At 39.9% G+C, this 27,508-nt stretch overlaps 2 long non-coding RNA genes across 7 annotated transcripts in view; one reads left to right on the forward strand and one right to left on the reverse strand.

Moving 5' to 3' along the window:
* Positions 1-26,279, forward strand: part of LOC120375203 — a 55,609-nt gene extending 29,330 nt beyond the window's left edge. For 2 of the 3 annotated variants that reach the window (XR_005586507.1, XR_005586509.1), the window contains exons 4-5: positions 23,510-23,583; positions 26,134-26,279. This is a non-coding gene — a long non-coding RNA (uncharacterized LOC120375203). Of the gene's footprint in view, positions 1-199; positions 298-23,509; positions 23,584-26,133 lie in introns of those variants that run through there. The other variant, XR_005586508.1, reaches the window with a different exon arrangement.
* LOC120375202 lies at positions 44-27,479 on the reverse strand. 4 transcript variants are annotated; one of them, XR_005586504.1, is made up of 5 exons: positions 27,305-27,479; positions 24,337-24,394; positions 5,402-5,495; positions 3,422-3,517; positions 44-362 (listed from the first exon to the last, which is right to left on the reverse strand). It is a non-coding gene; the product is annotated as an uncharacterized LOC120375202 (long non-coding RNA). The 4 variants fall into 4 exon arrangements; XR_005586506.1 differs by having other exon boundaries at positions 27,286-27,479; XR_005586505.1 differs by lacking the exon at positions 24,337-24,394.
* Between the last annotated feature and the right edge of the window lie 29 nt (positions 27,480-27,508).

Raw genomic sequence — 27,508 nt, forward strand, 5'->3', positions numbered from 1 at the left:
GAGTTTCATCATCATCGTTGCCTCCCATACATTCCCTCTTACTGTTTTGGGTATTGATATTGGCCATATTATTGTGTGCATATTTATAATTTAAAAAGCAACACATTTTAAGTGGTATACTACATATCATGTAATTATGTTTCATATGCACATTGTTTAATTAATTAGAGCTGATGCTAAATTTTTCTCCCTTCTCCAGCTGCAACTAATGTTGCTGTTAGAATTTGGGATTGGATGTTGTGCAAGCTGCTTAATAGTTCTTCATGATCTTTATGCCACATGAGCTGGATAAAACAGGATCTCCATATTAGCTCTTGAATATGCAAAAAGCTTGTCTCTTGGGTATAGTACCTCCTGAAGGCCTGTATAGAAAATATATATTACATTAACTGCAATGGAATCAAATACAATGTATGTGCTTATACTTTGCAATTACTTTAGATAGACAAGATTCAGAATCCCCAGACCATTGTCTGTAACTATCATTTAAGTTTCGTCAATGTTTCTGTGTGCGGCTGACCAGTTTGTTTATACACCTGCCCTTTGTAACACAATCAATTTGCTTTTCATTTTGTTCTCCTGTAACTAACGACCATAGTTACATTGGTAGGTGCCTGTCTGGCCTTGATACGTGTAACAAAGAGTAAGATTAAAGGGCTAGATTTTTAAAGGTATTTAGACTCCTAAAGCACCAAGTGGGATTTCCAAGAATAACTAGGCACCTAAGTCCCATTAATCAATTCCCACTAGGCACCTGTCTGCATTTATAGATACCTAAATATCTTTTAAAATGTGTCCCTAAGAATAGGGGCAAGGAGAAGGCAAAAGGGGTGGCTAAAAGCAAAAGCAAAGACAAAAGCAAAGCTACGCAAGGAGATTTGCTGGCTGATTAGTCTGTACGTGTCTGTCAACAAAAAAGGGGTGGGAATGAAGTTACAGTAGTTCTAGACAAGTCTTGAGTTGGCAGGTATGACCGATAAGAATCTTTTCTGGTGAGGTCTGGTAGATGATTACAGATCTGGGTGTGTTAGTGCTTTGGAGAAATTTTTGAAAGAAGGCTGTCTGGTATCCTGATATTGAGCTATCCAAATGCAAAGGAACCTCTGGGGGAAAGAAATCTGCTTGGGAAGGCTTGTCAACATGTACAATATTGTGCAGACTGTCCACATATGCTTGATACCTCAGTTTTGCCAACTCGTAATTTTATTGTGATAATAAATATTTGGTATTTTTCTTAAAGTCCCAGTTCCCAGTCATGTTGTGCAAGAATTTCAGCTTTCCTTTAAACAAACAAAAAAAGTTTCTAGTCCTCAAGGTTACAGAGAAAAACTTGAAAATGTGAGCATTAAAGGTCCCCAAACCAAAAGGCAAATAAAAAGAACCCAATATTTATTATAATTTAAAGTCTCAGGATTTGTAAGCCAGTCTCATGAGTTTTGGGGGCTCAGCTTATGATTTTTGAATGTTGAAGGTTGGTAACAGAGGATGTGCAGAGATTGGAAATTCTGTTTCATGAAGGATTTCTAATTTGGCTTCATTCTGAATCTGAGCAAAAACACTGAAGTTCTCAAAGGAAAATTTGGGGGGAAGGGGAGATTTGGATTGTTCAATACAAAATAAGAAAATTCAAAACAAAAAAATCAGCATCTAAGGCCAGAAGAGACCATTAGACCATCTAGTCTGATCTCCTATATATCACAAGCCCAGTTAAATTGCACCCAGTTATCCCAAATTGAGTCCAATAACCAGTAAGGCATTCAATCTTGATGTGTAGAAATCAAGAGATTGAGAATCCACATTTTGGTTAGTAGTTTGTTCCAATGGTTAATCACCCACACTGTTAAAAATGTGTACCTTATTTCCAATTTGAATTTGTCTGGCTTCAGCTTCCAGTCTATGGTTCTTGTTATGCCTTTTTTTGCTAGATTATAGCTCTTTAATTCTCAGTAGTGTTTCATTCAGAAAATGTCAGAATAGGTGTCAAGTTGTCTAGAGTAGCTTATGAACATGAATACTAACCTCAGGGCAGACTGTTACAAACCAGGGCACAAACCCCAAACTGCTTCTGTGTTCTATAGTTAGATTTCACCAACCATCAAGTGGGAATTTATCAAGCACTATAACTGCCTTTCACATGGAATCACAGACAGTCCCTTGGTGTACTCTGTTCTATCTTGCCACTGAGGCAAGCTTGCCTTTGTGATAGATGGTCTCTTACACCAAAAATGACAATATTCAGGTTTCTCCCAGTCCCAAAGGATCAGTCACTTACCCCAGGTCAATTGCACCTTAAATCTTGCATCAAAGACAATGTTTGTAGTCCTATATTAAACTGTCTAAAGATTTATTAACTAAGAAAAGTAAGAAAGTTATTTACAAGGTTAAAGCTGTTAAACACACACACATCAATGAGTTACAGTTTTAGGTTCCAAACAGTAATAGAGGCTGCAGTAAGATGCAAATTCTATAAGTCCTCTAAGGCTAACCCAGGCCAAACAGCTGGGGGATCCCTGTTTGCCTAGAAAACTTTGCCCCTCAGAGTTCAAGCAGCAGAGAGAGAGTAATTTCATTTTGACAAAGATTTTTATTCCCTTGGTGGGACAAGGGCTTGTGCACATCTCCTCTTCATGGGTGTTGGGGGAGCAATCAACAAAGTGTTTTGTCCACTGATGTTCCACAATGGCTTGTCTGGTGTCTATGGACCTTCTTTCGTTGGAGAGGAGATGATACCTCCCACAGGTGCTGGCTTCAAATTTTCCATGGGGGTGTTCAACCTCTGCTCAGCCTCAGGCCCCACCTCCCAACACCACCCCTTCCCCCCCAAGTCCACATCCCCGCCCTGCCTCTTCCCACCCTTGCCCCCACTCACACTCCACCCCTTCCCCCAGTGTCCCACCCCTGCCCTGCCTCTTCCCACCCGTACTCTGCCCGCGCCCCATCCTCCCTCCCAGAGCCTCCTGCATGCTGCAGAACAGCTGTTCCATGGCATGCAGGATTGGCGGGGGCTGCTGGCGGACGGGAGTGGGGGAAGGAAGGGAACTTGGCTGCTGGTGGGTGCTAAGTACCCACTAATTTTTTTCCTTGGGTGTTCCAGGGCTGGAGCACCCATGGAGTCGATGCCTATGACACTTTCTTGTCATTTCACACTTGGTAGTGCTTCTCTCCTGACTCTGTTTATAGTTTCAGAGCAAACACTTTTACAGTTACCAACCAAAAACATCATTACTACCTTGGAAGTGCATATTCAGATGGAAATGATGCTGTCAATTTCTCCAATCAACTCTTGTTTGTAATACTAATACCTAAATGTGGCCACAAAATAGCCATTTAGATTGAGTCTGGTATATGCAGATTATACTATGCTTCTCTTTAATTAACATTCATATATGCTTTTAAATACTCTAAGCACTTTGTTACTCACCATGTTCCTGCTTCGATAATGTGAGGAAGTGGTCTTATCAATACAATATAGTATATATGATTCCCTATGGACTGTGTTCCTATTAATATCTTCTGTCTGGGACAAATGAGAAGACACATTTTAGAGCTAAGCAGATGGTTGAACTAACCCAAGGCTGCGTGCCTGATTTGGGAGAACTGTATATGCTTGTTACATTCTCTAGCTCTCCTTGGAACCAATGTCAAAAAATCTGGTTTGAAAAATTGGGTATGTGTCCCCAACCCTTTACTAGGATGTGAAGACAAAGAATGCCTGGTCTATTAGGCTGATTCTCTGTGAATGTATTTGTCTCCATTCATTGCTATGGATCATACTGCTGATACAGTAGGGTGGTCAATTATCTTTATCCTGTTAAAGCAGGATGTCCACCTGGAAAAAACAATAAGCTAAAACTAGCCTGAAGCAGTTAACTAATCAATTGCCAATCAGAGGCGTGAAACCATTCTGCTGGTTGTTAGACAATAATTACAAAATGCATCCCATTCAGTGCACAAACTATTAGAAACTGAAGCCCCCAGGATAAAAGCTTGAGTTTTCTTCTAATATTCGAAATTAAGATTCCAGCTGTGATTAAAATACAAAACAAACTTTCCCTCACAGAGAATGTCAGAGTCCTGGAGGCACTGAAAAACCTATGGCATGTATACAGGGGAGCAAGAGAGAGAAAATCTCTACCATCTACTGCACTATCTGTCCCCCAATAAAAAGGTGCCAAAATTTCATGCTGCAGTAACAACTATTGGGGGGGGGGGAAGAGAGGGAAGGGTAGGAAGAAGTAGAAATCCTTAAAATCACAAAGGAGGCAAATGTCAAGTTACTGTAACTTTCAGACCTAACAATTCTGCTAGTACCCTTGCAATTATTTAAGTGTAATTTGAGTGCGTGTTTGTTTAGAAATAAATATAATCCAGGAGATTATCTGGCATTTACTAGAGGAAAGCATTTCAGTCTCAGGTAATATGTATTTTAAAAATTGCCCCAGAAGCATGCATATTATAACCTTGCCAGGATAGAACTATCTAATCTCTTGGGTAAATAAATATATCTTTCCATAGCTTAGGTCCTGATCCCTCAAACTCTTACACACATGCGTAGTTTCACTGGTTAAGGCTTGGTGAGATCTTATTTACTTATACTTGAGATAGTAGATTCTGTAAAGAACTAAATTAAAGCCATTTTTAACTGTATGAGCGAAGAGTTTTTAAATGAGTGACTGTATAGGCTTGACTGTTCCAAAATAATAGTTCATTATTATATTTCATACATTTTGAAAACTTTTTTTGAAATTAAAAATTTAAACCCTTTTGAACTTCTATTTGAGGCTAAACCTTGTAAGCCAAATTTCAACTCAGGCAAATATTTATTATCAAACCTCTGACTCCCTGGGCTGGCTGAGGAGTCTGGAGGTCCTGGGGGCCCCACTTCTGTGGCAGTCTTCAGAGACCCACATTTATAAAAATCATAGAGGAATCTTGGACAATAGCAGGCTGGGCCAAGGAGACAATATTTTCTGGAAACCCCCTTAAAAATCATGATTTTTGACACTGAAGTCATGGCTGTGACAAACATACAGACTTGTTCATGATTCATGCACTCCACTCAAAATGGGAAGTATCAGAGTAGCCTGATTTAGTAACTTTTCTTTATTTCCCCCTAATTCCAGATTCCTAATTTAACAAGTCTCCTTCAAAGGAAAGTTTCTATAATACAAAAGTATAATTGTTTGTCTGTATCTAACATTTTACTTTTGGTGGGTCTATCATTTGCTTCCCCTTCAGTTTCCTATAATATTGCCAAACAGGGAGGAAAATCTTTTTTATATATACAAAAAATCTTCAGCAATCACAAAAATTCATTTATATCTATCACATATACTGTGCATCTCTCTCATCACACCATAGCACTGTGTACTTATACCTTTTACTGCAAAATGGGACTAACCTAATTTCACTCTGTCTTCTGTTGGCAGTCTCAAAGTTACATAAATGTAATCTTGCTCACTCTTGCCATTCCAGAATGATATAAGGCAACCAATCTGTCAAGAGTAACAAGATTGTCTTTAAACGCAGTGTCTTACTTTCATTTGCCCATCCACCAGCAGTTATAAAGTGATATAATAAATTTCAAATTGCATTCAATCCAGGGTCTCAATGTACTCATATTTCCCCTTCACTGGTAACAAAATGTACTGAGATTTGACTCCATTAGTTCTTGCTTTCCAAAAGTTTTACCATGCTGTCTTACACATCCATGATTCTAGCCTGGAGCTGCAGTAGATTCACAGTCCTACCATGTATCCTCCATATCTTCCAGCTCCATACTGCTGGGGCTATTGAGGTGAAGAGTAATCTAAAAGCTGCTGCTGTCATTTGCCTTGCTGAACTGAATGGACTGGACAGTGGATTGTAACCCACAGTCCGGTGTAAGGGGCAGTGTGAAGCTGCACCCCCTCAAGAGGAGCACTGGACAAATAGGGTCAGGATTTGACACAGTTAAAATCAGTGGCAAAACTCCTTTTGAATTCTATAGGGCCAAAATGTTAATCCCTGTGCCAAAGGCAGGCACAGCGTCTCTGGGACTGCTCCTTTCTTATGCAAGTGAACAGTCTAAGAAGATGGAGCTGATTTGCTCCCTCATTGTGTGCTGGGCTCTGCACTGGCCTGTAGAACAGGAAATAGATGTGTGTGAGAGTACCAGAGCCTCATCCCTTTTTGCCATTCTTCTCCACCTCCTTTCTGGCATTCCTCTCTGCAGGGAGAGCAGGAGTGAGCAGTTCCTCATGCATTTATTGCATTTTACAATGTGTGTTTTAAATGTTAGTGTATTTTACTTCTTGTTATGCATCAGCCCAAGTGCTGGGATGCTTCAGAAATAGAACTCATATAACTGACCCTGTTAACTAATTTTCTCTTTCCCCCAGAGGTCTACTCCCTACTCAGTCCATACACCCCAGCAGTACATCTTATCTGTTTTTTTGCCTCTGTTGTTCTTTTGCAACTTAAAAATATTTCAACATTTTTCTAAAAAGCCAAAGATTACCTTCCTACATATTATATTCTTCTCTAAAGATATGCTTTTGATGCACATTTGAGAAGGTAATCTCAGTGGGGTTTCATGCAATTAAATTCAAAGTAGCAGTGGGGATCTTTTAGTGAAAATATATTTTACCATGAAATCAAGTAGCCTAACCAAATCATTTAATAGGAACCATCACTGTTCTCATTCTGTTGATGTAAATTAATGTGTATTTTGAAGTTGGGAGGTTCCTTTCCCATGTAAACTAATGTTCATTAGAGAGTTATAAAATGAAACATATTCCTGGTTAATAATTGGTAACCCTCATTTAAAAATCCTATGTTATTAAGGCCAACAGTTTAAGTTAATAATATTGGTCCTCCTGTATGCTGAATAGGCCAAAGTATTACAATTACATCTTTCTTTTAGAGAAATCTGAGTACAATAAATGAAAATATGCCTGATTTTAAATAATGATTAAATTCCATTGAGCTTTGCTTGTAAATTGTTTTGCAAAGTCTGATTTATTTTGATTCTTTGCCAAAACTAAATTGTATCCAAACCTATTAGTGGTAACACTGCAGTGAGCATAATAGTGCTAATCATAAAAGGCTAATCTAAGCATGGACTAATGGATGCATCAAAGGAATATTTATTAATTGGGCCAAATTCTGCTCTCACTTACAAAGTGCAGCTCCATTGAAATCAACAGACTTGCACATCAGAATAGAATTTGGGCATCTCTAGATAACTAATCTGTTAGATTCATATAAACGGGCAGTAGAATATTTTTGGTAGTTACATTTGGTAGGGAGGAAAATAATGTTACACCTTTTTGATCTGAATGACTAGCCAACTAGTGAGAGTCAGGTATTGGATGTAGTTTTGTTTATTTACAAATTCCTGTTTCCCTGAACACAGAAAGAATCAAACCGTGGAAAATAGTGCCCTTGCTTGCAGGTCCAAACCTCTTTCAATGAGTACCCTGACCCCAAACTTCTCTCTTGGCAACTCCCATGGCCAGAGCCGTGCACAGTGCTTCCAGGGTGTGTATGGTGCTCTCTTTTCTGTCTGCCTCTATGGTGCTTGAGTGTGCTGCTTGTTTCATGCACATACCCTTAGTCAAACAATGCCCAGCCAGACCCATGCTCACATTGTTCAAATTCCTGAGTGGCCTTGGATATACTTTTGTTTTGGTCAGAGACATGAACCTGTGCTTGGTGTGTAGGCCACTTAACTGTTTCAGCCACCTGATTAAACTGGCTTCCTTACATTTATCCTGACCTATAACAACAAGGCTTAACCCAACCAATAACAATGAACAATGTGCAAAAGCGGATGTAAGAAAGTTACTCCTGACAATGGCAGACTGATTTTTTTCAGCCAGTTCTATGGGGTTCAGGCCTTTGCATTTTCAGTGCAGTGCCATAATCTGCCTGCACTTTGTAGCATTCCATCTGCTGAAAGTTTCTTTTGGAAGGATGTTTTGACCCTTGATGCCTTATTAAGGGTAGGTCCATACTTACCGCGCGGGTCGACGCGGTGAGTTTGACTTCTCGGAGTTTGAACTATCGCGTCTAATCAAGACGCGATAGTTCGAACTTGCCACGCGCTCCGGTCGACTCCAGAACTCCACCACCACGAACGGCGGTGGCGGAGTCGACCTTGGAGCTGCGGAGTTTGACCCCACTGCGTCTGGACGGGTAAGTCAGTCGAACTAAGGTAGTTCGACTTCAGCTACGCTATTCGCATACCTTAGTTCGACACCCCCCCCTCCCCCCGTAGTGTAGACCAGGCCTAAGAGGTTGATACTCTTGCCCTCTCTTACTATATGTAGTTTCCAGTGTGAGAAGGCTCCTGCCTCCTGCTTTTTCATTTGGATCTGGAGTCTAAAGCTGCCTGCTTTTAGTGCCGTGCGAAATAGTGGAAAACTCATAACGCTAAATCTGACTATCTTTCAAATTCTGTGCAGCTTTGCAAACATTCATATAAAGCTTTTTCACGTCAGATGACTAGCTGAAAAGTCAAATTTCAAACAACTTCTTGTGTTGTGTTAAGATTCAAGCTGGGAGTGGCCCTTATATGGAGGAAGTAGAATGGCTGAGGTCACATGACATTTCTCAAGGCTGAACTTTACTCCATTTGTTCAGGAGTAATTTTAATATGTTTTCTCAGAGCTTATTTGTGTGTGCCCTCTTTAAGCCAGTGAGAAAAAAAATTAGGGCAAAAATGACTGCTGGCACAACTATTTCTGCCTTGTAGTGTAGCATCTATCTAAGGCCGATACATGTCTGTAATGAGTATATCTGTATCAAAGCTGGGTAATGTGTAACTTAGTGGTTTGGCCAGGAGGCCTAAGAACTGGGGGCTTTGTATACTTTGAGATGAATTCTTACTGCTGCTGTAGCCCCTTAACTAGCAAGGGGAGAACTTCCCTGGTGCTGGCACTGGATAGATGTGTCTCAGAAGCCCCTTGGTAAAGGGTCCCCTGTTTTTTGCATATAACTCTTGTTTCAGACCTGACAAACTTACTACACAAAACACATGTTCTGCAGGATATTTATCCATAGGGATAACATGAAGTTATCTACAGAAAGCTCATAACTTATCAAGACTCATAGTCATTGTGAGGTGTGTGTAAGGATAATATTACAGAAATAATGTAACTATGTTGAAAGTATGCTGTATGGTCTTGGAGTAAAACTTAGCCAGCAGGAGATATTATGTCTCGGTGCTGGCCCACTCAAGCAGGAGGGAGTTGTCACCCTTTGAGGTACAAAGAAGGATCTCCATAGCTTCTGCTTATTTGCTCAAAACTCCCTGCAAAGCTTTACAGACATTGTGCACTGTGTGGAGTGTTTTTGTGATTGGTGTTCAGCTCGTTCTGCCTGATCCAGAGGTAAAGAGAAGAACTCGGAACAACTTGTGGACGCCGGTAGAACTACATGGGGCTCTAGAGCATCATACTGAGTATTACTGACAGAAAGAAAATAAAAGTATTTTAAAATGCTGCATCATAAGTCAGATATCATCTGTCAGGCTATAATAACCTGAGTATAGTGATCATCAATAAGACTAGTCATTCTTAATAGTGCACATAAAATGTGTCTAGTTCTCCCTTGCTAGTCAAAGCTTAATAGGCTAAAGTAAATATACAAGCATTAAATGTTACTAATAATTTGTAATGCTCTTTAGAATCCAGCTGAAGTCAATAGTGATGGAAAGTCTGCAATTTTGAGAGGAAGAGGAACAGTGTGAAAATTATAGGCACAGACTGCTCCCCAAAAAGTTATCTGTGCTTCTGAATGAAATTTGAGACACTAGATAATTTACCCAGTGCAATGCATAAAGCTTACTAATGGTTATTCTCATGGATTTGCAAAATACAAAAGGCTTTAGGTTAAAGGAATTGTATGAATCATTTATGAGATACTATCTACTGACATGGATTGGTTCCATCTGTTATTATACAAATAATAATGCTCAGCAATTACATATATGCTTTACAGTTTTTCAGTGTGCTGCAGAAACATTAATCTAGGACCTAGCCTATAATATATTTTGAAAGAGTTTGTAACGTGGTTTGGGCTCATCCATATCGGTTTAAATAATTTTAGCAGGAAATATGTTGCAACAGTTTTTAAACTGGTTCGACAAATTCCTTCCAGCCTAAGAGAGACAGATCCTTTGTGAAGACAGTCACAGAATGAGTTTTCTTTTTTCTGATGTTAATTAAAACATTGTTTCAGGTGTTGGTGGAAAATATAGATGTAAAGGCAGGTGTTAATTACCATATGAATAAGAGGTATCTTTCTTGGTACAGTACAAAGTAGTTTTAGCTCACTCATGTAGTGTTTTGTGTTTTACAAGCAGCTCATTGATTGAAGTCCAATATTGGGCTATTGTAATACAAATTGTGTTCTGATCCATATCTGTTAGATTTCCCTAGCTGTAGGGTCATGTTACCTGAGAAAGAATAATTTCCCCCTCTGTCCAGAATGAAATTGAATCTGTGAAGCAGTCAACCATTCTTTCATAAGGGATGCCTCAGACACAGGCCAGCCCACCTAATTTAATGAGCTTACAGTTTTCAGTTTCAGTATTTCATTGAACAATTTTTGAAAAAACGGAGAAATACTTTCAATTTCCCTTTAATGCCAATTAGCTTTTATTTATTTGTTTTTGAATTGCTGGAAAGTGACCATTTCCCCTCCACCTCTGCCCAAAGTCTTATGATAAATGTGGTTTATTAAATGGCTATCACCACCATTTCATTTTGTGTATGTCTATATATCATATGAGTGTGTGTATATCAAATGTATATTAGTTATTACATATTGGTGTGCATATAGACATATATATAATACATAACAAGTGTGTTTTTGTGTACATATGTATGTAGTAAAGTCTTGTAGTATGTTTTTTTTCCATTGTAATATGTGTCTTTGAAAGTATGCTACTGCTTTGTAAACCTGTTTATCTGCATACGTCATAGATTAGACATGGGGTTTACAGTAAGAACTGATTTAAGCAAGTGACATTAATTCCATTAATTTATATGCCCACAAAGTAACATATGCATTGCCATATTTGAATGGGACAGGCTGCAACTTTTGCACTACAAAATATTTGGCTTAGAAATGTTTCATTTATTAACCTGTTATTTCATAAAAGAAAGGTTTGAATACAACTAGAAGCTCTCCTCTACCAAAGCAAGGTACAATTTCCATGCATGATATTTTGTTAGTTTTTATATAATGATCTGTTAGTTAAGCAGAGAGAAAGCAAACAAAAAAAAATCCCAATCTTCCAAAGTAAAAGGTGGATGCCACTAAGGGTATATCTGCACTAGAAACCTGAGCTGACCTATGTTAGGTCGACTTACAGCCACTGCAGTGAGTACAGTGGTGGTGCATGTCCCCCAGGGCTTATCAACAGGGGCGGCTCTAGACATTTTGCCGCCCCAAGCACGGAGGGTCCGCTGGTCCCGCGGCTTCGGCGGACCTCCCGCAGGCGTGCCTACAGGAGGTCCGCTGAAGCCACGGGACCAGCGGACTGTCCGCAGGCACGCCTGCGGGAGGTCCACCGAAGCTGCGGGACCAGTGGACCCTCCGCAGGCAAGCCGCCAAAGGCACCCTGCCTGCCGCCCTAGCGGCGACCAGCAGAGCACCCAGGCACACGCTTGGAGCGCTGGTGCCTGGAACCACCCCTGCTTATCAATCCGGCTCCCAGCTGTGATTGACAAGACAGAGGATGCAAGGGATGCAGTGTCTGCACAGATGCTGCATCGCCCTAATTACACCGAGATAAGCCTTATACCTCTCGTGGAGGAGGAGTTATGATGTCGATGAAGTAGGGCACTTATATCGGTAACAAGAAGGCTGATAGTGTAGACACTGACATAATTAGGTCGACATAAGCTGCCCTATGTTAGCCTAGCTGTATAGTGTAGACCAGCCCTAATAGTCAAACACTGATAATTGCTGTGAAACAGAGCAACAAGTTCAGGTTTTTCATCAGTTCTGACTCCACCTGTTTAATAATTTATGGCCTGGAAAGCAGCTATCTAGTGACATTATCCCAAGAATTTGTTTTAGTGTTATAATTTACTTGTAGAGAGAGATTAACATTTTTGAATTGATATACTTTGCAACTTCCTGATGTTCCTTGGTTGGCTGTCTAATCTTGCCATGCTTAATCCTGTTCAACCCTGACTACTATTCTGATGTGTTCCCTTGATGTCATTGCTACCACTCTGCTGCTCCCTGCTAGTTCTCTCTTCATTGCTGCTGTATCGTCTTCATGTAACTTTCTACTTTGTTGATGTCTTCAATGGTTGCCCCTCTGATTTATGGTATAGGGCAGATGCGGTGTAACAAAATTAATATAACTCTACTTATATATGCCAGTAGAACCACTCAGTGGCAGTGGCCTTAAATGTTAGTTTATTATTTGTTAGGCTGCAGTGTCTCTGTCTATTCTCAGATGCTAAATTGCAGCGTAGAAGGAAATATTTCCCACAAGACATTTTCTCCCTCAAAAGCACAATGTGAGCTACAGACATCTCTAACTAAGTATGGATAGACACCAGACATTGGCTTCCTAAATATAGGTGGCTGATGACAAGCATCTTAACCACTAGAGGCAGCAGTGGAAGGAGATAGCCCCTACCTCTTGAAAATCTTCATAATTTTTGTAGCATTAGATAATTTAACTCTTATTTATTGAGATGTTGATCCTTGTTTGGGATTTCATTTCATGCAAAATACATACAATAAAACGATGGGTGCTTCAGCAGTTTGAGCCTGGTTGATTCAGATAAATATAATACGAGTACTTGGAGTATTTTTTTGTGCATTAAACATACACAAAAGGTGAGCAGAGTGGAGAAGATTCTTCTACATGGCTGAATGCCAGAAAAACTCAGAGCAGTCATTTCTGTGTCAACATTCAACTGGATGAATGCCGCTTACAGTTTACAGGGCGAGGGCACTTCTCATCATAGGCATGAACCATGCTGAGAAATTCTAAACAACAGAAATGAGACATCTTCCAGGATAATCCTATCTTAATATTTCCTGATGTAATAAGGCAGACATGGAGTAGATGACAGAGATTTTGTCTTTCCAGGGAGAAATTTACCAAGACTGGATCTGTAACAGCTTTCATTTTTGCTTAATAAATTCTAGCTATTTCAAAATCTGTATTTACTAGCTATGAAGAAGGAAAAAGCCAACAGTGGTTTCTTTGGCATCCATACCAAATACTTAGATATTGAATTAGACCTTGATTTAGCAAGATACTTAGGCATCTGCTTAATGTTAAGCATATGTTAGTCCTATCAGTGGGAGAACTCACATGCTTAAAGTACCTTGCTAAATTGGGAATTTAGACTTTACAAAGAATTATTTTACATCTCATCTGGAATGAATTATACTTTTTTTTTGGTTTAAGGTTTCTAACAAATGAGAACTTTTAACTAGAATTAATCCCATCTCTGAATGGTCTTGTAAATTTGGCAGCAATAACTGCATACAAACTCAAAAGGAATAAGCAGCTTGGCTCCATTTCTGCAGCAGGAGGTTGGGAGGTGGAACAGGAAACCAAAGACACTCTCCACCAACCCCTTTCAAACACAGAAACTTCTGAAAAGTTAGTTCTTTAAGTATGGGATGTAGCCACAGGAATCATTTTGTTAATTCTCTCCAAAACTGGTAGGCTGGACCTATGTATAGAGGTGTGATAATTGGACCCAAGAATCAGTAAAATTTGGGAGCTAGGAGGGAAGAGAAAGGGCAAAAAATTGAAAAATGCTAAGGCCAACTCTGAGCCCATATCCTGGTGATGGAAACAAAGCACCGCATCCTTCTGAGCAGATACAAGACTACTGCCAGCTCAGCCATACTGAAATAGCCATCTTTCAGTTTCCTTTCTATCATGCATTAGAGCTGGAATATTACTAGTATTTTGAGGAACAGCAAGAGATGTTTCCTCCTTTCTTGAATTACTTTTGAGACATCAGTCTGATGAGTGGAGATAGATTCCAGGGCAATTATCCATATTTGTTTAATGGCTGGAGCATTCAGTTATTCTATGTAATTTTAAAGGACAACCAGTTTTATTTCATAAGAAAAAAATCAAGGCAGACTCTCTAGTTTTATAACTAGAGACTACAAAGGTTTATAACTCTGTACTACAAAGGACAATAGTGTAGTGTTGTCTGAAATGTGCCTAACACATTTAGTGCTACATAAATAAGTAATAGCAGTCCCTGGCATCATGGTATTTTCAGACAAGCAAACTGTTCCAAGGGCCAACCTTGTTACATAATTTTGTTGCTTTTCTCTCCAAATGTCTTGCCTAAGCTCCAGTTTGCTAATCTTCATTTTTGTGTTGTTTCTATAGAGAAGTGTTGAAAAGGCACGTTTTGCTCTGTCCTGGCAGATACATTTAAGTTCTAGTAGTACTGGTAGCACCATGTTCTTTTACATCATTTTTTTCTGCCTTGCTGAAGTGGGAGGTATTCATACTTCATCTTGTGGTATACAGGAAGTATCCTTTGAAAGGAAGGTTTGTACTCTAGGGCCAGAATTTTCAAAATGTAAGTACTTAAAGCTAGGCACTTAAATCTATATTCAACCCCCTAAACAACTGACTTGATTTTCAGAGCGGCTGAACATTCCATAGGAATTGTGAGTGCTCTTTGCCTCCTTTAAAAACTTCTCCTTAAGCTTGAAAACTTTGGTCCCGAGTTCTACAGTGCCCGGCCCCATCTCTTTCTGAGGAAATGGTCCTGGACTCTTGCTTCTCATCTGGGATCTGAGCAAGTTCCAGAGCTTCATAATATTACAAATATTAATGAAGTACTCAATACAAATGCTGTTTGTGTAGAATACTTAAGTAACCGGCTGTGTAATATAACAGGAAGAGATCCAGAGCTGAGAAGCAGCAGAGCATAATAAATTAGGTTGTTTGTCTTGCAATAATGGAATGATAATTGTGATAATTTCAGAAGTCACTATCATTCTGCAGCATGAAGCCTTCCGTTAGCATCCTATTGTTTAAATATGTATGTGATATCTGAGAGTGACTTCTTGCTGAACAAAACTAAGCACAGCTACTGGCAGTGCTAGTTGGAAACTCCTTTATTACACCTGATGAAACTAAAAAACCCAAATGCTTGGATTAAGTCTCACTTGTTGCGGGGCTGCATGTTGTTCATGCAGCAAGTCTTGTCATGGGGAGGGGAAAGTCTGTTAATAGACAAAACCTTTTCAAAGTGTTTGGTCTGGGTTGGCAGACATGGGGCCCTTTGGAGTTTGTGTTTTTAATGACTTGTAAAGTATCTAGTAAAATAGTTATAGAAATATAAACATAGTTAATGACTAATGAGAAAATAATCTGAGGTTGCCATGGCTTTTCCCTTTCTATATTCCTCTGGCATGAGCACAGAATATGATTTAATTGGGTTATCTAATTTTGCCTTATTAACCACCCCACACTGTTCTGTCATAAGAGTTTTGCTTCACCTGTTCCCATTATCACTGAATGATAGCAAATATAATACACATGCCCTGAGGCGCCTTGTCTGCATATGGGAAAGTGCCTAAATGACTTAGGCTTTTTCTAAGTGTTGTTATTTTCTAGAGCGACTTAGATGGTTTTGAAAACTCTAAATAAGTAAGAGTCTTGAAATGATACTGTTTCACTTTTAAAAAGGTGTATGTGGACTTTCCCAAGTTGGGATTGATTCTAAATTGATTCCAAAACTTGCATTGAGTTTGTTATAAGTGCGATTAATCATGATTAAAAATTAATTTTAATTGCGATTAATTTTTTTGAGTTAATCGCGTGAGTTAACTGTGATTGATAGCCCTAATTAGGATTAAAAGCATTTTAGAATTTATTTATAAAAAATATTTGTCATAGGTTCTATGCATGGTAAACATCTGATTAAAGAAGAGTTTCCTTTAATACATGATTCCTGTAAATTACAATGTTATTTAAGTGCCAATATGTTCTAGGAGTCTTGAAATATCATATCTGCATTGTGATGGGTTCCCCCCGGGGTACTACCTGGAACCGGGGTACCACTGAGCCACCTGACCCACCAACCTGGGCTCCCTCTGACATTGTACTGCTATGACAAGCTGCAAAGCCCACCAGTCTGCACTTTCACCAGCATTCATACAGCTAGGGACACACCCAGCTACAGTTACATGCAGGGCAGGCTCTCTAACAACCAGCTTCCCAGCCTGGGACCCCAGAGCAGTACTGGTCAAATCTGGCCAGTATATGGATTTAATACCCGGTCCGCCTCTCCCTCAGTGTGAAGAGAGCAATGCACACTTGTGGCAACCAAGCAGAATTTTCCCCAACCACTCCAGTCAAAGATCACTGGTTTAGATTAAAACAAAAACAAGTTAATTAACTGTAAGAGATTTTAATGGATAGCAAACAGATCAAAACAGATTACCTAGCAAATAAACAAAAACTGCAAGCTAAGCTTAATATACTAGATAGCTTGGATATGAATTAGCAGACTTTCACATAGAAAACCTCTGAGTTAATATTTAACACCATTATAAATGCTGGATGCAAAACAGGGTTTAAGGTGGAGGCTGAAAACTCGCAACCCGTCATGTAATAACCTCGTGACCCCCTGCAGGGTCCTGACCCCCAGTTTGAGAACCCCTGTCCTAAGGCATGTTGGCTTCCCTAATGGCTCATTGCCCTGAACAGGCCTTTCCAACCAGCTATCTAGACTGAAAGCATCTTGTCTAGTGGGCGTTACCCAGGTCTAACTATATTTGAAGTACAGATACATAGTCAGTATTTATAATTTCAGATACAAAAATGATACATCCATACAAATAGGATAATCATATTCAGGAAATCATAACTTTTTCAATGACACCTCACTTGATTTATCTTGTACAAAATGCATCATATATCATAATAATATCACTATGAATAATATAGGGTGCAGTGTTACATGCATAACAGACTGCTCATCTAAGTGTAATTATCATACACTCCACCAGCCTTGTTTAAACTCCAAGCTTACAGACAACTTCCTCCCTAGCAGGCAAAAACCAAATACCAGTGATCAACTTGTTCATCTCATTCTGCATGCTATACATTTCTTATTGTTACCAATAATTGATTAGATGAACAGAGAGCACTTTCCCCCTGTTTGATAATTATTTGCAAGCCAGTACAAAGTTCCGTGAATATATACAGTGTTCACTTAATAATTCAGGCAAACAAATTTCAGCCTGGAGGTTTGTCCTCTTTGACTCTTCTGTGCTACATGACCAGTCACACATCTCACGTACCTAGCTGGATGTCTGTATCTTTTAAAATGAGTGACTAAAGAATAGTAAACACTCTTGCATGCACACAAACAAGAATATTCATACACAAACAATGTGAGTATTTATACAAAAAATAGTCAAAAACCTGTTTGTGTGAATATTTGTCAGTCATTATTAGTAAGGAGTTCAAACATGTTGAAGTGAATGTGAGTTTGGAATTTGAAGAAGAAGAAGAAGAAGAAGAGCCCAGACACTGATTGTACAGCATTCAACAAGCCTGAATACCTTTTGGCTGCCTGCTCTGAACTGCCATAGCTATTGCTGGCATACTGTGACTGCCTCAAGCCATGACAGCCAACGATGATAGACTAGCTAGCGGAGTATCTTTAAACAAATCTTCTATTAATGATGATTCCCCAGGGAACGTTGTATAATGAGAGAAAATGCTTTCCTTTGAACAGTTTTCCTTGAACCAGTTGTTTCTGAAAGCTTTTTGCAGATGCTTGGATCATGCTTTTTCAGGAATTAGAGACACAGGAGAAAAAGGGCAGGATTTCCAGAATTTGTTTGTGATTAGCAAGACTGAAAGGAAAGTTAGCTTTAGTAGTGCATCAACTGTGGCAGCAACTATGTGACTTTAGCTTGCTGATAAAAATCATGGCAGTCTGCAATGGACACTAAACTCAGGAATTATCCCAGTAATCTGGCTGCCTGTCACTTTCACGGCCTTTTTCTAATGTTTTTTACAATGTTGCCTGACACTTTTATTAGAAATGTAACAGATTTTCTTTGGAAACAATTTACAAAATACAGTGTTCATCCTGACATTCATATGACATATGCTGTGACCAGGGGTGAAAGTAATTTAAAGGATTTACCGGTACGCCGGAGTCCTGGGCGGGGATGTGGCCTCAGCTGGAAGAGGTGGGGCCTTTCAAGATTTAAAGGCCCTGGGGCTGCAGCTGTGGCTGGGAGCCCCAGGGCCTTTAAATCACCCTGGAGCTCCCAGCTGCAGAGGCAGCTGGGAGTCCCAGGCAGGGACGGCTCTAGCAATTTCGCTGCCCCAAGTACGGCGGCACGCCGCGGGGGGCGCTCTGCCGGTCGCTGATCCCGCAGCTCCGGTGGACCTCCTGCAGGCGTGCCTGCGGATGCTCCACCGAAGCTGCGGGACCAGCGGACCCTCGGCACGCCTGCGGGAGGTCCACTGGAGCCGCCTGCCGCCCTCCCGGCGACCGGCAGAGCGCCCCCCGCGGCATGCCGCCCCAAGCACGCGCTTGGGGTGCTGGGGCCTGGAGCCGCCCCTGGTCCCAGGGCTCAGGGGCGAATTAAAGGGCCCAGGGCTCCGGCCGCCGTGGAGCTCCGGGTCCTTTAAATCACCGCAGGAGCCCGGCTGCCGGAGCTCTGGCAGCACTTTAAAGGGCCCGGGACTCCCCGTAGCAGCAGGAGCCCTGGGCCCTTTAAATCACCGCCACGGAAGCCAGTCCAATCCGGCACGGTGCACGGGCTCTTGCCGGTATGCCATACCGTACTGGCTTACTTTCACCTCTGGCTGTGACCTTCCGTGGGGATCTGTTAGATTAGGACACAACAAAGGCATCTTTCTTGTGTTTGTCTGAGATCACTTGAATGAGTTTTCTCTGGAGGGGAAATCCCCAAGTTCTACAGGTCCTGGGCAGAAGCTCTTATCTCATTTCCTGCAAAAGAGCCAATGAATACAACAAGTATTATTCTCTGGAGAGCAGGCTGTAGTAATTTCTCTCTTGATAACAGTCAATGATAGTGCTGAGTATAGATAAAATAGATGTTCCGCAGTATGTTTAGGTTCAAAAGAGTATTAAGACAGCTGCTTGAGGTAATTAGAAAGTTGCATTAGTGCTACTAAAAGAATTAACTGAAAGAATCAAGAATGAAATATCCCTAGGAGAGCACACATCAGTGAGGATAACTAGAAAGTCTGATGAAAGAAAGCAGATATTCCTAAGAGAATTGCTCGAGATATGTAAAAAATAGAAGCCCATGTTGAATTCCATTTGAGTTATAAGTTGTCAAATAACTGTAGATCCAACATGAGATCATAGGACACTGACATGAGTATAAAAACTTCACACTTAATAGTATCCCATGAAAGGATTTCAGTGCATACCCTGCCTTAAGAGGGCTTGGCTAATTTTGCACCTAAACTCTGCAAGAGCAATAATTAGTTTTTATTGCAGTATTTTTTTCTTTACCATTCTGAAAGGATTATCTAACTAGAATATTAAATAATATTTTTGTGATGTGTAATTAAAATAGATCATCATAGTTTGCAAATGGCTTAATAGCAATTTTTCATACCATTTTAATTGATATTACAATTGAATCATTAAGATAATTATGAATAAAACCGCACTTTTATGGATTAAATTGGATTAAATCCCATTTGGGGGAATTCTAGTTTCCATGAAAGACTTTTTAGAGGCAGCTGCAGTGTAGGCAGGTGCTGAGTAAGCTTCGTCATACAGGTCTGCCAACAGATCTCTCTTCAGACCTGTAACCATCTTGCTATTCAAGTCTTGGGTCTCTTCTGAACTGAAGCTGCCAACTGTAATAAATTCTGTTGTGATTTTATGATATGGACAAATATGTAATGGACACTCTAAACTGAGAACGCTAAGCTCATTTCATTTGTGAGAAGCCTGATTTGAACCAGGTCCTTGAGTAGTGAGAGACTAGTGAGGGAATTCTTAGTATTTCATTGTGCATTTTACCTGCTTTAATTTCTATACAATAGACTTCAGTCTGCATGGATTAAAAAGAAATGATAAAGGTTCATTAGCTTTTACATTGCTGAGACAGGGAGGGAGGGAACCAGAAACTGAACACATGACTAAGTAAAAGTCCTGCCAACATGTATGGCATATTTATCTACTAGATTTTTTCTATCAGGCCATAGAGCATACATTGTTATGTGTCACCAGACTATTACTGAAAATTAGAAATTCTAAAAAACAAATCTAAAAAGCAGATTCTTACATGGTTAGGGAACGAAAATCTAGACATGCCTGGTCTTTCATGGTATCCTGTGTTTATTCTGGACAAAATGCCCCCAAACAATGCATATATTATGAAGAACACACTCTTGCTCCTTCTGATGGCTGCTGACCATATTATCCTGTCCTATATAAATGAGGAATGTTGTCTATTACATGTTCAGGTAAATTTGCCTTCTCTACATCCTTGCACCATGTATTAGCATACAGAGGTCTACTTTTGCTGTGAGTATCGTCTCAGTTACAGTGAACCTTGTTGTTTCAGCTCTCTTGTGATGTTGAAGTAATGGAGAGAGAAAAAAGGTAAATCAGAAGGATGATGCTCATTATTGCCTTCAGGATTCTCTCACAGCCATTTCAAAACAATGCTGGCTAAGTACCACTGCTTTCTCATTTATTTGAAGAATTCTGTGTCAGAGTTGTGCTTAATGACACAAAAATTCAAAGAATCAGAAAGTCAGAGTGGACAATGGCATTAGAATAAGTAATAAGGGGGTTCAATAATGAGGCAATTTAGGAAGGTAAAGGGAGACTTAATGGATGTAAGTATAGTGAGGCAAGGACTAATATACCTAGTCAGGTAATAGTCTCTCTCTCTCTCTCTCTCTCTCTCTCTCTCTCTCTCTCTCACACACACACACACACACACACACACACACACACACACACACACACACACACACACACACACACACACGCAGAGTGATGGAGATAAAAGAGAAGGGACTGAGAATGACATTGGAAAAATGGAGAGGGAGAAAGAGAAAAAGATATTAACAATGAAGAAATACAGGCAAGGTGGAAAGGAAGGAAGTGCTCAGAGAAAGCAATTTCTTAGCAAGTTTTTTTTGGAAATAAAGACATGTTGCATGAGACGAGGACATGATCTATCTCCTCTGCCATTCAATTCAGCTTGCAAACTGACTCTTCATTGATGTAAATTAACACATTTTATTTTATTTCACCAAATGTTTTTAAACAGCATCTGTCCTAGGTCAGAACTGCTTATATACAAACATTTAAAATATGCACAGGCAGAACAAAAAAATCTAAAATATGATGACAGGCCTGAGAGAATGAACCCCTAAGTCACAATATATAAATTGCCCAACCAGATAACCTCCAACTGAACACCCCAAATCCCTTAATCTACCACTTCAGCAAAAGCCTAGGGAAACTGATATGCCTTGCAGGATTTTTTTTTTTAAGGTCAATGAATTTGGGCTGTGCTGGCCAGTGGCCAGTCAGTGGGAAAGCTACTCTCTGGCGCCTCTTAGGCAGGAAGGCTCCTCTGCCCATTGTGAGTGACTGCAGGTGTGTCACTGGGCCTCATGGGATATGATATTGAAGGCATTTGCTAGATCTAAAAAAAATCACCATGGACTCTTAATCCTCATTCATCACTAGGAGGAGATCACATGCCACATTTGATCAGTTTGTTGCGTGACATTGGCAATAATCAACAAACGTCTCAAAATCACTGGCTCTTAATTTGTGCACGTCTCCTATCAGTATGTCCATTAAAACATATAAATCGTTGCCAAATGCCAACATTTATAATGGAACAAAGCTCCAAACCCTAATTACAGACAAAGCAAATTATCCCTTCCTGTAAAGGTAAGGAAACCAGATCCTATACTTACCTCCCCTCCACAGTCAGGACTCTACACACCTCCTCCTACACAATCATGGTCCCTAACATAGTTTCCCCCTATGATTAACTTTTTCTCCCCCTTTCTGCATTTCCTTCTTGATTCTCATTCTACTCCCTCCATTCTCTGCCATTCTTTGTCCTTCAATTTCTTTTGTGATGGGGTGTCAGAACTTCTCTTTTCCCTCCAGGTGGTGGGAGGGTAGGAGGAGAGGAAGGTGGAGAGGGGACTCCTGACCGGATACCTCTTTTCACATCAGCTACTACTGCTCCTGCCCTCCTGGCCTCAAAACTCCCCAGATTCACTTGCTTGGTGAATTTCACCATTTCACCATTCATTGAGAAGAGAGGAGGAAGAGGGGGTGAGGATAGGTTCATCCTTAAGCTGTAAGGAGGGACATGTTCTCTCTCCTCCTAACAGAGCAGGGACAGCTGTACTGCCTGTGATCTAAACTTTAACCCTGATATTATGGGTTAAAAATAGCATAATGGGAAAAACTGAAGAGAGTTTGAGAAGTCTCCATTGGGAATTTTTGCAGCAGGAACAAACTAGGAAATGAGCCTGTGTTTGAAGAGGTGTGGTTTTTGTTTACACGCTTGAGGATTAGATGAAGGACCCAGTACATCAGTGCTTCAATTAGTCTACTTCTGTTAACTTCCCCACTGACTTCACTGTCAAATGCATTTATTTTATAATCCAGGACCACAGCCAGTCTTAGTCAATTCAGAGCTCTTCCTTTTCTTCCACATGAGCTTTGCAAGAGCTGATCTTTCAGCTGTCTGTTTGCTGATGGTCTGCTGGTGCTGTGCCAAATAGTCTGTGAGGCGTCATCCTGTTCTTCTTAAGCATGAAGCATCATAGCTCTTCTGAGGCCAAATACATTTTTATAATGAATCAGTCTCTAAAATCTTAGCAATCTATGACTGTAAATGATTTCTTTGGAGGTGCACAGTCAAGGTGTGTATGTTTTATTAATTATGTTGGGGCTCAATTAAGAATCTTCCCAGGCTGATGCAACAGGGGAGGGAAGATGGAAGCACATCTTTGAGCATCAGTACCCAGAGATGCAATACCTTTGGAAGGAATATTGTCTCCTGAATTTCTGGGAGAGAAAGCATTTGCAAAGTAGATTTTGCTGCACCTTGAATGTGTTTACACCCCCCCGGCCCCGCCAATCTTCCATTCACAGTGTAGGCATTCTGGCATGCAGGGAGTAGGGCCATGCCAAAAATGGGAGCACTGCGCGCACAGTTAACTAGCCCCCTACTTTGCACATCAACGTTCTGGAAAACAGATCATGCCTGATACCTCCATGCATCTGTGGGCCAAGTACTTGGTGCCAATACAATACACTATGCAGGGGCAGCACGCAGTAATTAGCTCTTAATGTGTTGCCCTGTTTGGAATATTTTATTTACAGTCTGAAAAATTCATTATTTTCCCTACTGATGTTTCCCTTTTGGCAAGCTTCACTATTTCTTTCTGTTTCGAAAAGAGGTGGAAATTAAAATAGCTGTTTTGTTTTGTTTACTTCAGTGTGTCTTCACCAGCATGGGCACAGCTTTTGGAACACAACCTGTTTAACTGCTGCAAGGCAACACAGGGAACATGTGAGTGTAAAATATTTTGTGGCGGTCTTACTACAATTGGGAGGACTGGGGCAGCAGCAGAGGAGGGATCAAGTAAGAGTGGCATGGGTTAAGACTGCCTGGGGCATGCAGTAATGATGAGGAACATAAGGCAAAGGTTTATTTGAAACATGGTTCTTATCAGTGGGTCTTATTTAACCGCATTGCCATAGAAGATGGGCACTGCACCACCTTTAATGAATTTATCCTCACAACACCCTTGTAAGGTAGGGCAGTCTATACATAGGGAACTGAGGCACAGACAAGATAAGTGACTTGAGTTCAAGGTCACAGACAAGATCTGCAGTAGAGGAGGGACTTGAACCCAGGACTCCCAACTCCTGGGCTAATGCCGTAACCACTGTACCTGCCTTCTTTTCTAGCCCTTTTTTTTTAAACAAAGATGCCAGAAAGTCAGACCTGTATCTTCAGAATATGCCCTCTGGCACATTGAATATTGTCGCCCATGATTTGAAGATCCTTTCTCAGGATATGACATGGCTCATGAGACCCCTGGGCCTCTGCTTTATCTGGAGCACCCACTCTTCTGTGCTTAGTATTGGATCTGCTGTTTATAGTCACTACACTACCTTAGAAACAAATTCAAATCCCAGAGTGTCCCAACAGTTCCTTGTGCTCAGGTCTGAAAATTCCTTGGTGAGTCAATTATCCACCACTTTCCTCTGGTCCCCATCTTGGCCCTAGTAAAACTTAACTTTATCAGGAGCAACTTACCTAAAACCTACTTGCACTCTTCCTTAAGAATGTGTAGAGCCATAAATACCACTTGCACCTGTTGTTGAGGATACAACAGCTCAATTTAGTTGTGCAGACTCTTTGAAAATGTAGCCCTGATTGTAAGAATTTTAGTGGGTTTCACAGCTTTTTTTCTTTATTATTGTGCAGTACTGTGTAATTACTCATTTACAATAACTTAAAAGGTAGTTAAAACTTACTCAAAAGGTAGTTATTTTCCTGTCATGTTCCATTCCGTTATCATACAAAATCTTTTAATTTTACTTGACCTAAGTAAGGGTAGAAGAGCACGAATTTGTGGTGGGAACTCTAACTGAACTGTCTTGTTTTTCCACTTTACATTTTGTCTCATATATATTTTGACCTTTATGTAACAATTCAAGTTTGGGTTTTTTTATATTTTATCCATCAAATGATAAAGTTATTTTAGTTTCTACAATGAAATTGAAATCCTCTAAACATTTTTATTTGTTAGCTTGATGCTTTTTTTATTTTTATAATTTCCTGGAACATAAATTTGGAGTAAAAGCCCTTCTGGCCTGCTTAGGATTTTATTTCAGTCCAACCTGGAATACTTACACAAGTAGATATGGATAGGCAGGATGATAGAAATTTTGTGACCATTGACTTCCTGTCTTGCTTGGGCTGGTACATTAGCCTTTATCAAAGTTGGAAGAGCAGTTACGACATAGCCATTGTAGGTATTAGATCGATAGCTGGCAAACAGCCTGAAGGTCAGATAAAGTACTTAGGCAGGCAGTTTGCCAGGCTAAAGAGATGTCAAGAAAATCAATTAGACTCTAAAGAAAGAGCAGCTAGCTAACTAAAAAATTCAATCTTGAAAGTCTCTCTATATTTCAAAGGTGGCTTATTAGTGTTAGCAATATCTTTATCTCTTTAATGAAATTACATTTGCTAAGCGATTAAAACCAGACTCGAGTCATACAAGGCTAATGCAAAAATGATTGTAAACACCTGTACAATACCAGATTAAATCTCTATCAGTTGTAGCTATTTCTAATCAAGCTACTTTCAGGGTACAACATTACATCACATTCGATTAATTTGTTCTCCCCTCTTATTGATTACTTTACCTATGCATTTGGCGTGCCTAAGTACTTTCTCAGTTGAGTGGTAATGGAAAGCATAGACTTAGAGTTTGTCTAGTGGTGCCAGGTAGTTTACTTAGGAAATTATAGCTGGCTGCTTGTAGTCAATAAATAGATGGGAAATTCAGAACTGATTGTTTTTATACTCTCTTCTGCCCTATGACCACAGCAAAAGAAATTAGCACAAAACTCACTGAGTAGTGGGTAGAAATATTATTACAATGTATAGGTATTTCCTATCAAAACCTTTTGTTATTAAAGGCTTTCTCTCAAATATTGGATAGATGACATGACAATATTTCTATAATACCTCTGTGACCATTCCTGCGAATATTACACAAGACAGAAAGGCTATAAGGATTTACAGTAGTAGAACAACTCCTTTAGAACATACAGTATTTCTACACAATTATGTTTGGCACTTAGGTATTTCTTAAGTGAGAAAAATGTTGCTACATATTGCTACCCAAAGGAAAAACTGTGCCATTTATTCCTTACTTAAGTACTGGCAAAATGTATAACACCCTCCTGCCAGCCAATCATTCTGCACATAGCTTGAGTAATCAGGCTTGGCACAGAGATTTCCAAGGACATTGTGGATGTAGGAGTGTAAGTTAGCAGGGAGGCCATAGGACTGCAGAGCAGCCTTTTTGTATCTCTACTGTAGATCATGCCATTGCCATGCTGCACCATTTATACAAAGTATAACTGAAGATACAGAAGCCTGGCTTACGCCCAACCCTTACATGCTGGAAGCTGCTACCCATATATGCCAAGGTCTAGAAGCTGAAGGAAGACAAGCTTGGAATAGAAATAAGGTGCAACATTTTTAACAGCAAGGGTATAATAATAACACCTAGCTCTTATATAGTGCCATTCACCAATCAATCTCATGGCACTTTACAAAGGAGGCCAGTATCTTTATCCCCACTTTACAGATGTGGAAACTGAGACCCAAGGCAGTGAAGTGACTTATCCAAGGTCATACAGCAAGGCAGTGGCTGAACCTGGAATAGCACCCAGGTAGGATTTTGTCCCTAGTATATGGTACAGAGAACCTGTAAGCTGTTTCATCCTGCTACTTCCTGGAATGCATTCCTCCATGGACCTAAGTACACGAGGGTGTGGCATAAAGGTTTTATCAGCATGCATTTGGAATGGTTATTATGTTGGTCATCCAGAAAGATGTTTGCTAATGAGTCTGCTGTATGCTTATTGTTAGAAGGTAAATCAATTTTAGAGAAAAGTCCAGGTTTGTCCTTGTATGCACAATCCTATCTTATACTACATGAATAGATACTATCTAAATTAATTAGCTTTGTAAAATGTATCCATTAATATGAAGGAAGAAAACTCCAAGGAGAAAGCTAAAACATAGGGCTTTTGCAGTTTAGCAAAACAGGAGTGATAATGATTTGAGAACACACTGCCTGGAATCTTGGGGTAGCATTTGAAGAGAAATATGTAGCTTCCTCTTCCTTCACCAACAGCAAGTGAAGGGCTGCTAACTGACATGAATCTCAGGGGGAAAAAAAGGTGCCATTATTTTTTTCCTACTTCCACACCTTCTAGTTCACATTATTTCTTTTTGATTGATAAAGAAAATAAATATAAGCTCCTGCACTAAAGTTTTGAGACTATGCACTCATTCATATCAGTATACAAAGCAATACATCTGCCCTATGAAGATATTAGAAGCTAAATAACTTCCTTTTTGATTGTGAACTATATGAAGACAAGAAATCCAACATTTAGAAACAAAAAATACTCTTGAAACTGTCAAAGAAACATTACAGCATATAGTTAAAACAGTCCTTACGTTCTGTTCAGAAGCTTACCAGATGACTGGGGAACTAAAGTGAAGTGTATGGGTAAACCAGACACAAAAATAGCAACAGTAGGAATCTGGGCCAACACAGAAAAAAATAAATACAGCTTTCTTGCCATGACTATCTGATTAAGGGCTTCAGCTCTTTCTTCCCATTGTGTTCACATTCCTGTTTAGATGTGCTGTGTGATGTCACCCAGTGATGCCATCATAT

Source organism: Mauremys reevesii, linkage group 11 (genome assembly GCF_016161935.1).
Source record: "Mauremys reevesii isolate NIE-2019 linkage group 11, ASM1616193v1, whole genome shotgun sequence".
Classification (NCBI taxonomy): Eukaryota; Metazoa; Chordata; order Testudines; family Geoemydidae; genus Mauremys; species Mauremys reevesii.